The sequence below is a fragment of the Pinus tabuliformis genome, chromosome 3_2, assembly GCF_031772625.1.
Source record: "Pinus tabuliformis cultivar Carrire ecotype Pingquan chromosome 3_2, CPIR1, whole genome shotgun sequence".
NCBI classification, from domain to species: domain Eukaryota; kingdom Viridiplantae; phylum Streptophyta; class Pinopsida; order Pinales; family Pinaceae; genus Pinus; species Pinus tabuliformis.
In genome coordinates, this window is record NC_142302.1 from 291,933,626 (window position 1) to 291,946,217 (window position 12,592).

Consider the following 12,592-nt stretch of genomic DNA (forward strand, 5'->3'; position numbering starts at 1 on the left):
TTTAACACTTACATTGCTATTCAAAGGAACATCTCCAGAATTCTGGGCTTCCAAAGGGAGGTCCTCCCTTCTAAATACTTGGCAATCCCCCTTACGGATAAACCAATGCACAAAAGTATCTGGGAATCGGTGCTCAACAATATGCATGATAAGATCAAAAGATGGACCTTTAGAGCGTTGAACCTTGCTGGCAGATTTATTTTGACGAAGGCAGTTCTTCAATCTATCCCCATTTTCTTTTTATCAACCTTGTTAGTTGGCAAAGGGGTCTTATAGCAATACAGGAACATTCAGAGAGACTTTCTCAGGGGCAAGGAGGAAACCAAAAAGAAATGGGCCCTGGTTTCTTGGGATAAAATCTATAAACCCAAAAGTCATGGAGGCCTAAGCTTAGACGATCAGTAGATTCTAAGTAATGTTTTAGGAGCCAAACTCTGGTGGAGATGGGTTAAAGAACCTGGGGTGCATTGGGCTAAAACCTGGAAAGAAAAATATGCAAGATCCTGGCAAACGAGTGATCTTATCAGAATGTCAAGAAACATAAAAGGCTATCACATCTGGAATAAAGCCTAGGATAACAGGAGCCTAGTACAAAACAATAGCTTCCAGGAAATGAGAGCAGGAGATCAAGCTCTGTTCTGGGAAGATAAATGGCAACAAGAACCAATGTTGTTAAGGGAGGACTTTATGAGCATCAAGCAGGAAACTATTTTCCAGGGATTAATAAAAGTTAGGGATTTCTGGAAGCTTACTCATGACACTGAGAAATGGAGAAGCTGGAGGAAAACAGAATGCAGAGGGGATGGCCCCACAAAAGCAAAAACAGAAGAACTCATGAAAATATTAGAACAGAGGAAGATCTTGGTTACAGAGGGGCAGGATCAGTTAAGATTGGGCCAAAACAACGAAGGCATCTTTAATATCAAATAATCAAAAAGAATTACCCTTAACCTAGAACCCCGCATTTTAGCAAAGTCCTGGCATAAACTTTGGAGCCACCAAGGCTGGATGAAGATCAAATTGTTTATCTGGTTAGTTCTTCACAAGAAAATGTTAACTTGGGAGAACATTCAGAAGAGGGGGGTGATCGAGCCTTCTAGATGTCAATTATGTGAGGCTCAAGAGGAGACAATGGAGCATATTCTCAACAACTGCACCTATACCACCTGGTTATGGGATTCTTTCAACTTCATTTTTCATCAGACAGACAGAGACAAAGGAAGCATCATTAACACCCTGAACAAATGGAGAAAAAACTTTTCAAAGCATGAGTTCCTTAATTTAGCCTGGACCTTGTCTCCTAGCTTCATTATCTGGAATGTTTGGAAGGAGAGGAATAAGAGAATTTTCAAGGGTGGAAAAACTACTCCTCTCTCCCTGATGGAATTGATCTTAAAGCAGATTAAGGAGACCGTTTCCACCACGGTGCACAACTATCCCTCAAATCCTCCCACTTCGCTTCAATTGAAAACTCTCAAGCAGTTGGGAATGCACGGGATCATCCTCAAGGGTCTTAGTAAAAAGGAAAGAGTGTTGGAAAGGGAAAAGTAGTACTGGCATCCTCCACCAAAAGGTTTTCTGAAATGAAACATTGACGAGGCTTCAAAAAGCAACCTGGGGACTGCAGGTTATGGAGGGGTGTTAAGAGATGAAGAAGGAAAAATAATTTTCATTTTCCACTATCATTTAGGCAAAGCAACCAACAACATGGTTGAATTAATGGCTCTGGAACAATGTCTAGAGCTTCTTAAACTCAATCACATTTCTAATGTTCTCATCGAAGTAGACTCTGAGATTTCTATAAATGCAGTTAAAAAAATCAGCTTTGGAACAGCACCTCAAAGAGTCTCAAAACACTGGAGACTTATACAGGTGTACCAAAGAATCCAAAATCATCTCCAGAGTCTGCAAACAGTTAGCTTCAATCATGTTCAGCGGAAGGCGAATAAACTTGCAGATCTTCTGACCAACTTGGGGGTGATTAATCCAGACTGCAGGATCAAAATGAATTGGCAGGAAAAGCCTCCAAGCAGGCTAAAAGCTCTCTGCGACACTCAAGCCACAGAGGACAAGGAAATTTTTGACTTTTGGGCACGAGAGGCAAGCCATGTTTAAAGCTTTCTTATGCATGTTCTTTCTCTTTTCGATGGTTGGCTCTTTGATACAGGGATTACTCTGCTTGGTGAAAACTTCCTTTGGGATAAGGGCACTTATCTCCTTCGTGTCTGGAATGGTGACACAAGGTTTCATTTATAGTTTCAAAATGTCTCGGTGACAAGCTCTGTTATCAGAGTCAACAGTTTGTCAGGCTGGAGTGATCCCCCAAAGGAAATTCCACGGCACTTTTCTTGCGGTTCAGAAAACCAAGTGTTAAGTGGTTTTCTTTTGATCGCTAGGCTCACTGACGGTAAGTGGTTTTTGCCCGTTGAGATCGATTCCACTCATCTCTCAACACGTGGCAGGGGGGGTTGCCTTACCACCCTTCATCACGCCTTAAATACCTTGCTTATTGGCTCTCCAATATCTCTCCACGCCGTCCATTTTTGCGGGGGCAATCGACGATTAGATTTGGTCGGGCTAGTTGGTGGGGACACGAGTTTGTTCAATATTTGAGTGTTTTCGATGGGAGGTTTGGCGGACATTGACTTTAGGTCAAACTATAGTCACGAGAACATTTTGATTGGTTAGTTCATCCCTTTTTTGGTTTAGTGGGTCACACCCTTGATTGTACAATCTCCTTGGTTTCGTAAGCCTTGAGTTTCTCAGGCCTTTTGTACTTATTGTACCTTTACTTTTGAGTTGTTGAAATAGAAGGAAAGTCTCTTGCTTTAGCAAAAAAAAACTAAAATCCAGACATATTTAAATCCCTATCATTTATTTATCTTTCTCTTAGCTGGGTTAGATCTATATCTACCTAATTGAGATAGGATTAGGATTAGTTTCTTTTGCTTGCATTATAGAATAAATTTGCATTTATATTAAGTTCTACATTCTTTTAAGTCCTCCTCTCAAAGAGGTAAAATTGTAATTGTGGCTTGGCTAAACCCATATCAGCTTACGGGCCATTCTCTTTCCCGGTCAACAAGAAAAAGTGATCTAATATTTCTGTCTATTGGTAGTTAAAGATACATCGTAAACCATTGGTGATAGGAAAAAGATAATTAGACCTAGTTAAACCAGTCAGAGCCACTATTCCAAATGGAAAAGGAGTTGCTTTAAGGTCCAGACCAAGTGATTATCCCCCAATGTTGAGGCAGACATTTTTGGCCCTCAAAACTACCTCACTAATTGAATAAGTAGTCTTTACTCGAATGAAGTGAGCTACCTTTATCAACCTAGCAACTACAACCATGATAGAATCATGCTACCTTGATGTCCTCGGAAGGCCTATAATGAAATACATCGAAATGACCTTCCATTTCCATATAGGAATCATAATAGGTTGATGCAAACCACCTTGATGCTTACACTTTTCTTTCACCTGCTAACAGTCCAAACATTTGGCCACAAAAATTTCCACTTCCTTCTCATTAGAGGAAATTTCAGCCTAAAAGTGGCCTCCTAAGGAAAAATAATAAAATAAGTTATGAATCTTGGAGGGAGAAGACTAAAAATATATATATTATTTTTTAATTGTACTTTTGCCTTATGTCCTTATAGATTTACTCAAATTTCAAGTGTAGTTACTTGTTGGATGCAGAATTAAATTCCACATCCAATGAGTACTCATTATCCATACTTTTGAGAGGACCCACACTAATAAAAATTGAATATACATTACAAAAGTTTCTTTGACACACTTTTTTAACATATCTTCAATTTTGATCAGTGTGGGTATTCTCAAAAGTATGCACAATGGGTACTTGTTGGATGTGGAATTTAATTTTTCATCCAACAAGTTTCTACACTTGAAATTTGAGTAAACATATGCAAACATAAGCCAGAAATATTATCAACAAAATAGTTTTTCTTCTTTCCCTCCAAAACATTTACGTGTACATCCTTTTAAATTTATAGGGTTTTGATTGGTTTACATATTATGACATGGAATTTGCATGAAAATTTCATGGGCACCTTTATGCTAAAATTTCCTCTAATGTAAGATTCGGCCAATAGTATAACTTCTTCACTATTGTCAATGACTTATAATATCCTAGGTGACCTAAATATGGCTTGACATGAAACTCTGTAAAGATAAGCTTCTTGAGTTACTATCATCCGGCAGATAGATATTGTTCTTGAATCTCATTAAGACATCTACTATGAGATGATAGTCCACATACTCATCACCTGTACCCTACTGATGTAACATGTGCCTAACCTACTTGTACCTGTCATCTTGTTGTCCTACCTATAAAATTTGATCCTGTAAATTTTTCCCATATGATCTCACTGTTGTAACATGGTTCAACTTCAATTTCCTACTGAGATCATTTGCGACCATATTATTCTTACACTTGACATATCTAATCTCGAAGTCAAAATCACTAAGGGTAGCCAATGATATAGCTTTTGTAGCATTCACATTCGGTTGTTGAAAAAAATATCTCAACCCAAATTCATTTCTCGTCAATACAAACCTCGTACCAAGAAGAAAATGTCTCCACATCTTCAATACATGAATAATATTTTCCAACTCAATATCATGAGTCACATAGTTCTGCTTCTGCTCATTCAATTTCCTCGAATCATACCACACCATCTATCCCTCCTCCATAAGGGCTCCACCAGGATCTCTCTTGAAAGCATTTGTACACACTACGAACTCTTTATTAGGCTCTGAAATCTTAAGAAATGGAGTCTTTGTCAACAATTGCTTCATTTGTTAAATTCTTGCATATTCCTTCATCCATTAAAAATTCTTACCTTTTCTCTACAATGATGTATGAGGATATTAAATGCATGAGAAGTCCCTGATGAACCTCCTCTAGTAACATGCTAACTCCATTAATGATTTGACTGCATCCACATTTCTAGGAGCTATCGATTCCCCGATAGTTTTTATCTTTTTGAGACCAATTTCTTTGCCATCCTTGGAAACGACATGTCTCAAGTAATGTACCTCGGTCTGAAAGAAACTGCACTTGCTAAGCTTGGCATACAACTGATGATGTCTTAGTAATCTCAACATTGTTTCTAAATGCTTGACATGTTCTTCCTCATTCTTAGAATATAACAGTATATCATCAATGAACAAAATAACAAACTTGTCATGATAAGGACACATTAAATTATTCATCAATCACATAAAGTAGTTGGAGAATTAGTCAACCCAAAAGGAAGTACAACAAACTCATAATTTCCATACCTGATCCTCAAAGCAGTCTTGTAAATGTCCTCTTCTTTGATGCATACCTGATGGTATCCTAATCTCAAATCAATCTTTGAGAACATTGTTGCTCCCTTTAACTCATCAAATAAGTCATCAATCCTCAGCAATGGGTACTTGTTCTTTATCGTCCCCTTTTTCAGCTACCTGTAATCAATGCACAATCTAAGAGTACCATCCTTCCTCTTCACAAATAATATTGGTGCACCGGAAGGTGATACACTTGGCATAATATATCCCTTATCAATCATTTCCTTCAGCTGTAACTTCAACTATACTAAATTTGGTGTACTCATCCTACATGGTGAATTTGATGTTAGTGTTGCCCCTCGTACCAACTCAATAAAAAAATTCCACTTCCCTGTGAGGGGGAAACTCTGAAATACCTATGCAAAATACATCCTAAAATTGTTGTAAGACATGGTACCTATTGAATATTTCTGCATCCTCAGCATCCTTACCCTTTTCATTGGAAATATGAATTACAAAAATCACGCACCCCTTCTAACACTACAAGATTCTATTTTCCCCATTATCATCCAATCAACCAATAGCCTTTTCATAATAATCTAATTTAGTCCTGTGCGGATAAATTAAATCCATACCCAAAATCATACTATATGATTCCAATGGTAGTACATTCAGATGTGATGTTGTAGGCATACCATTCAACTCAAATGCACAAGCTATTACCTAATGATGAACTCTATTCTTAGTACTTGTATCCAACTACACCAACCAAGACTCTAGATGCACTTCGTTTTCCAAGCCACACTTATCCACCATGTCAGGATTAACATAACTATAATTAGATCCAGCATCAATAAAAATAGAAACATATCAACCACCAATCTTACCTTCCATCTCAATAATGGATGCTTGATGATATTCCTTCTTTTTCCCCACAACTACATAAATCCAAGGAATGTTATGACCAGCATCGTGATTTTTTTGCACCTCCTGAGCACTATATATTTGAGGCCTACCTCCATCGTACAATAGACAATCCTTTTGGCTATGACCCTTTCCACATATCCAACACTACAATGGTCCTCTACCATCACCTCTAATCTACTTCTCTCTGAGCTGTGACCCATATCCCTTCTCAACTACATTGAATTTCTTGTAGGGTGCAACATTTTCTTTCTCACTTCCATCTTGAGGTATTCCCCGCTTTGGTGGCCACTTCCCTTTCAAATTCTCATTCCCCTTCAAATCATGTTTAGGCTTAGATTAATTCTTTGACTGCTCATAACAATGCTTCAATTTCTGGATGGCCTCTTCCTACGATATAGGATCATCAAACTCAATATGGTCTCTATATGTTGTTGGTAATCCACTAATGAATCTATGAATCTTAGCCTTCTTATCCCTGAGATAAGTTACATACCTCAACAACTACAAGAATTTGCTAGCATACTCATTATTTCTCATATAACATGTTGAGGGTGCTAGACCTACCAACATTCAGGGGACCTCCTAGATATGAAGTACCAATTAGACCTCACACTGTTTGGTGTATGAGTCCCAGTAGTGGGTGTTAATGATATGCCTTGGCTACGAATATGCATAAAGTGATGTATGGTGACATTGGTGAGAGCAACCGTGTGGCCCTATGTAATCTCAAGTGTGATGCATGGAGGTTCCAAGACACGAAGGGAAAATAGGCGAGCCCCTTAGAAGCCTGTAATAGTACGTATCTCAAAAGGAACACACGAGCATAATGACATCACAAGATAATATGCGAAATATTTTACAAGTTAACCATGATGAATTAATACAAAAAACACACATTCAACAAGATTCATACCAATTCAAATGAAATAGTTCATAAGAATAAGTGTAATTTAAATAAAATACATTGCAAATACAGCAAGAATAGTCCTAATATATTGAAAATATATGCATGAAACTGTGCCATCTCTTAGCGTTTATGAAATTGAAATTTCCAATCATATATAGAACATTGATGAACCACTATCCCCAATAGTGGAACGTGAATTCAACAACTCATGCTCCTCCAAATAAGTATACTCCCTCTACTCTATAAATAAGCCAAGGCTCCCACAAAACTCTAAAGCTCTTTCTAAGCCTAACCCTAGCCAAACACTTGGTTCCCAGAATCCCTTTATGTGAGTTATGAGGTTATAGTCATAACAAGAGGGGGTGACTCTTCAACAACCCTTTGTGACTTTTGTACTACCCTCATGACTCTTCAATTTCTTTAGAAAATAAATCATTACATTACATCATGAATATTCACATTCTAATATTGACACTTGGAATTCCACTTACAAATTAATTGAAAATAATATTACAATTTACACTCATGTTCATAAAATAAAAAATAGAGTACAACCAACTATATAGCCTAACAATAAAAAATACTATGATTCTTGATTTTGGGGAAACTCTAGCTCAGCAACTTCAACTTGATTTTTGTCAATCATGTAGTGTTGCCAAGCTTAGTATTGTGCGATGACATCCACAAACTATGTGATAGTGTATGGTTGGAAGCAAACTCTAGCCTCCATGACATCTAGGTACAATGACTTGCAGCTAGTTCCAACTTCCTTCTAAAACATGATCAACACTATCCGCACTTGGACAGGGCTACCAATGTAATTGTGCATGTTCTATCTTTTCACCTCGAAGTCCTCCTTGGTGTAAATCTATCTGAGCTACTCAAAGTATTCCTTTATCTCCTTTTTGACCTCATTGCTAGGTTTGGCTTCAGTGACTGAGCCAAGCGATGTGATCTTCTATGTCTTTACCAAGAAATCCAGACTATTGTATATATGTGCATATGAGGCATGAATGATACCAATAAATGATGTGAGTTGTTTGTTGTTCCTAATCAACATTCATACTCTTTCCTTCTCCACCTCTACATGTGCCTTCATTTTATTACCAAAGACAAGTTGTGCCCCTTTTTATCGCATTGTACATTCATGCACAACAACAATTAAAATTGCACATTTATGAGAGTTTTCAACTTGTATTTACACTAATGATACAAGTCATGGACACAGAAAAATACCTTATGCATGATAAGAAACTCCTCATAGAGATCTTGCATGGTCTCTCTAAGTGTGAATACCTAGTTAAGTATCACTGCCTTCATTTCCTCCAGGTGGATCTTTACGAAATTTGAGATCTGACCTGCTACGCAGATCTATTCAACCTCTTTCTTGGAAACCTACAAGTCCTTTTCCAATTTCTTATTGTCATCCATCATACAATGCGTTTTTTACTTTTCTGCACTTGTGAAGGAAACGTTGACTAAGGAAATGGCTCCCGGATCTCTCCTAGTGTCAGCCACAATTACCCTTTTTGTCATAAAAGCAGGAGATACAATATCATCTTGAAAATGCTTCTTACGTGTGTATACAATCTTCTTCTGGAGTTCATCGTATCAAATATTTTGCGTGTGCATAACTAGATCAACATCAAGATGACCAACTTCCCCTTCCTTTTCTCTAGCTGACACTGCTACTAGATGTGTTGGAGACTGAATGGTGACATTTTGTGTGTTAGACATCAGTTTGACATCTTCATTCTGTGACCTCGATTCTACATTGGTTTAATTGATATCTATCAAATTTTCAATCTACTAAACTAGCTCTTGATTCTACATTTGTTTGCCCTCCTCTATTGGTTTTCGATTCTATTCTTTCTCTTCAACTTATTTTTGCATTATTTCCTCTACAAATTTTCAATTCCTTTCTTATTCTTCCATATTTTTATTTTGTTCTTGTTCTTACTTCTGGTTTTCTTCCTCCAATCTCCTCTTCTCTTCCCTCTTCTTATGTTCTCTCTACATCATATGCTTCCACTTTTCCTCTTATGTTAAACTCGCTCTCATAATAGCTAGATCCTCTTTCATCTTGCAGCTTCTTTCTCCCCCTTGCTATGAGCAACATTTCTCTTTCCTTTATCCTTCATGGGGTTGCTCCCTTCTACTGGCACTTCTTCTGTAGTTGCTGCCTTCTGGGAAGTGACCTATGAAGTTCCTGCAAAATTTTCTGGCCTACAGGTCTTGGAGGCATTATAACAATTCTTCCATGGATCCTCCTCCTTCCAATAAACTGTCCTGCTGAGCCACTGAAAGTGAATTCTCGCATAGTCGTTCTTGCAAATACCATGGGGATTGTATGGATTAAAGTCTCAAGTATCAAATGGAAATTTCTCTTTTGCCTCGCCTTCGGTATCTGTGACTTTCATGTTCTTTATCTCATATAATCCAGTTTTCATAGTTAGAGTTGGCCAAGTTTCTTTCTTCTCCCTATACAAAGAAGCTGATAACCCTGTGGTGAGGTTATATGACACTTATTCCATGACAAGCTTGTCGGTGGCATACACTAGAAAAACATGTGACGACTTCTCTCTACTGAACAATCTAAGCAAGGTGCCATCCTATGATGCAAACCAATTTGTGATCGCTGATATTGCCTCCATTGTCACAAGTGACATGCAAGGTGTGTCTTCCTCAAAGATCATCCTATATAGCGGAATGAGGAAGTGGTCAGTTAGCTTCTCCATAGCCCCGCAATGGATGCAATGCAAGAGAAGCTTGTAGTGGATGTGCATGACAGGATTTTGAGGTGACCAAGCTCAGTTCATACCATGGAATGCATTATGTGCACATATTGCATGAAGTAAATATGCAAACATATAGAATCTCACTTTCATGCCCTTGGGAGGATTCAAGGTGTTACCTACATGGATATTTAACTGTTGAGCCCAAAAATAGGACTAGTTCAGAGGCTTCTCATTGTCCAGAACCTAGTTCAAAAAGATTTTCCACCCTTTTGGAAAGGTCTATGTGCTCTCTTGATTGTATATTTTGCAAGCTAAGATGATCAACTCTGAATAGGCCCTCATGAGAGACCTTTTATTATATGTGTTGGTAGGTGTGTGTCAAAACATTGATGGCTCCTTCACCCAACTGTTAATAATATCTTTTTTTTCCAAATAGTCGTTGGTGGAATAGAAGAGTGAATTCATGAGTATTTATGGCCCAGGAAAATGGTATATACGTCAGTAATCTGCTACCAGAAGACTAGCAACCTTACGTCCGCTGGTAGTGCTCAAAGTAATGGTTTTCACATCAATATGTGAGATAATCCAAATCATGACATCTACACATGGGACATTGATGTATACCTTTCTTTCCACGACTAGTTGGACCCTATATTAGGCGGACTGACCTACCTATGGTTTTGTCTGTTGGTTTTGCACATGGTTTTGGGTATGACAATTTTATTCCCATGGTATTTGGTAGATTTAGTCAAGGGAACTATGGTTATTTTCTAATCTAATGTTAATGGATTGGGTTTTATGAATGTTGTCACACACACACACACACACACACACACACACACACACACACATATATATATATATATATATATTATAAAATTGAAAGGAAAATAATGAAAAATAAAGATGGTAGTCCTCATTTTGAGATCTAACAGAAAATCTTTGTGTATATTTGTTTTATGTTTTATATTTATTGCAATTGTTTATTTTTTATTTTTTAGAATTCGTATTGAGGTAATTTTTATATAGGGTTGAAATCTACATTTGGTATCATAGCTTTTTTAGCTTCAATGGGATGCCTTTTCTACTGAGGGGTTTTGGTCGGGCCTATGGTAGACCCTATTTAGTGGGAGATCTGTGGGATTGGTTCTTGCAGTGAAAGAAGATAGAAAGCAGTGAAAATATAGAGATCAGGAAATTTAATGGTCAGAGTTTTGAGTTGTTGAAGATCAAGATGGATGATTTGTAGGTGGATAAACATCAGTGGATTGTGGTAGATCCAAGTACTAAACTAACAACAATGCCAACAAAAGACTAGGAAAAGTTTGATCAGAAGGCAAAGAGAACAATACGATTGCGTATCTAAGATTTATTATTGTTGAATATATCAGGGGAAGCTACTATGAAGGATTTGTGGTTCAAGTTAGGGAATTTGTACCAATCTAAGTCTCTAGTGAACAAAATGTTCCTGCAAAAACATTGTATAACCTGAGGATGTAGGATGGAGACTCAGTGACAGATCATCTAAATGCCTTTAACATCATGGTAAGCTAGTTGTTATCTATTGATATAAAAAATTTAGATGAATATAGGTGCATCAGTTTGTTGTTGTGGGATAGTTTGGTTTTTGGAATAGGTATCTAATCTAGCATTTTTTTTTCTTATAGATGCATTAGAATTACATGAAATAGACCACTTAAAAACCATGGAACATAAGCATATAAAATGAAGTTAAAAGATAGATAATCACACATGAGATCAAGGCACAAAGATTTGATTATGGAGTTCATCGAACTTGGACTACATCTTCAGGTTGTACTCAATAGTGGGGAGGCATTCATTCATTAAATGGGATGGAAAGAGAGAAGTACAAGAATAATCTTACATAAACATCCTTATACCTCAAATCTGGAAGATAGATGGAAAATGGAGAGCCCAAATCTAGAAAATAGGAAGCACCACTAACGTCCTGGCAGAAATTCATGCAGAATCGCCTATCTAAACACCTAATTCGGATAATCGGGCTTTTTGCACCCTCTCGGAACCTCTTACTATTCATGGCGAGGTCTCGGCCTTTGATTGGGTCAGATTACTATTGTGCACAATATTCTATGCCAATTGCCCCCTCCTTCTTCTGACACAAATGGTCCTTTAAATAAGTTGGCGGCAAATACCTCAAAACCCGAACAGTTCCAAACAAACATCGAAGTTTAGCAGGTAGGCCTTTTTTGAATAGAGATTCTCAGCCCTGAATAAAACATGGGAAAAACCCTTTCAAATATCATGAAACTACCTTAACTACGCATTGAAACCCAAGGCCTTCACCGTCGACGGTTCTTCATGAGCATTCCCAATTGGAAAATAAATCAACCCATGCTTCAAGCACTTTGCGATATGGCGAACCCACCAGGGTATAAAACAGAACATATAAAAAGATCGCATCGGGAAACCCCATCACAATCGCAATCGGTGCTTAAACCATTAGCGTATCGACCCAAACACGCGCTCTACGATAACATGGACCCGTCGGGATTATAAATTACAATGGGTAATACATTAGGTCTGGAACCATATCACAATCGCAACTCGAATTACTGTTGGATTCGGTTCATAAACACTAGCCCATTTTCGATTGCGATATGTGATACATTGCATCGCAACTAGGTTTTGTCACGGCTAATTCATAAACACCTATCCACCTCCAATCCGCGATATACAATA